This window comes from Astyanax mexicanus, chromosome 3, assembly GCF_023375975.1.
Source record: "Astyanax mexicanus isolate ESR-SI-001 chromosome 3, AstMex3_surface, whole genome shotgun sequence".
Classification (NCBI taxonomy): Eukaryota; Metazoa; Chordata; class Actinopteri; order Characiformes; family Acestrorhamphidae; genus Astyanax; species Astyanax mexicanus.
Genome location: NC_064410.1, coordinates 14703294 through 14704842, shown reverse-complemented (window position 1 = coordinate 14704842; position 1549 = coordinate 14703294). Strand labels below are relative to the sequence as shown.

General features: G+C 35.8%; 1 long non-coding RNA gene across 1 annotated transcript; it reads left to right on the top strand.

Moving 5' to 3' along the window:
• Positions 1 to 522: 522 nt before the first annotated feature.
• On the top strand, positions 523 to 1214 carry LOC111191544 (uncharacterized). The gene is made up of 2 exons (XR_007438280.1): positions 523 to 610; positions 820 to 1214. It is a non-coding gene; the product is annotated as an uncharacterized LOC111191544 (long non-coding RNA).
• Positions 1215 to 1549: the final 335 nt, after the last annotated feature.

Genomic DNA, 1549 nt, shown 5'->3' with positions numbered 1-1549 from the left:
AGAATACAACCTAAATCCAAATAAAGTCTATTGAGAGCACCATTGCTACATCATGGCTACAACAAACATCTTAAAATCTGCCAGATGCCTTCTGGAGACTGTTAACCTACATTTATATAGGAGGAGAGCAACTGACTTAAATTAAAGTATACATGAGCTGGAAAATTATTTGCTTGATAAAAAACAATTGAACATGGGCTCCGAGTAGTCTAGCAATGCCACTATGATCCGAGATCATGCTGCTTGCCCTCAGCAGCCAGAGTCCAAAAGAGCACAATAGGCCACACTCCTCAGGGTGGGTGGTTAGTGCTCTCTCCTCACATTAAACCTAAGGTGATGTCGGAATTTGTGAGCTGATGTATCAGAGCCGAGACCACCAATTTTGCCAAAAAAAGAAAAAATCCTTTGACAGCTATCTTTTAAATTTGTCTTGGCACTTTGTCGCAGTAATTATACAGGAACATACTTTCAGTTTCTGTTATGCTGAATATCACATTGAATATCAGTGCTTTTATCTCTTACAGATAAACCGACTGCAACTCAAAGACACATCTGAAACTGACAGATCAGTGAATTCTCAGGATCATCTACTCTTTTGCTTGTATTTCTGGTAAGAGTTTTTATTGAGTTATATCTGCGTTTGATCTCAGATATATATTTTTTTCTACATTCTTCATTTTCTAAACATCTTTAGAGGAAAATAATTCTCACCGTCTTGCTTTATGTAAAACCTCTGCAAAGATACATTATTGGATTAAACTGTTAGTGAAGTCAGATAGCTTTTTTTCTCACTAATGCAGGTCATTTTTACACCAACAGCACATCAACCTGAAGTAAAGTACATCATTGTAAGATGGGTGGAGGCATCAGCCAGGAAGAGAAAGAAGCAAAACAAGAAGCCCAGCGGCTCAGGGAAGAAAACAAAAGACTGTCAGCAGAAAAAAGAAAAATGGAAGAAAACGAAAGACAAAGAAAAGAGAGAGAAAACGAGGAGAAAAAAGTGAAGGAGGATCAGAGGCGTAAGGAACAAGCAGAGAAGGAAAGAATTCAGAGAGAAAAACACCAACCAAGATTCATATCGACATCCTGAACATGCCTCCATACTGTACTGATACATATATGCTTTAAGATCATACAAAACTACTGGATGCTTACTTCACAATTAAATTGTATCTATTGTATTGAAATATATTAATAAAACTAACAATGACAAACTGTGGTAAGTACATTTTATGAAAATAATGTCTGCAAAACACCTTTCAATAGATTCACCCTTTTATCAATAAGTGCACAATTCATAACAGTCAAGTATTAAAACCGGGCATTTATTGTATTTCAGGGTTTTGTACGGTGGTCCTGAAGGGCAAAACCGAAAAAAACCCACAAAAAAAGAATCACAATAAAATTAACTGACGCCCTTTTAAATAAAGAGAAGCAATTAAAGATAAAAGGACGTTTTTTTTATGTGGTTTTGCCTTCAGAGCCACCATAGATTTGGAGCATTTGGTAATAAATTAAAAAAAGTTTATCTACAGGTCAATTCAATTCA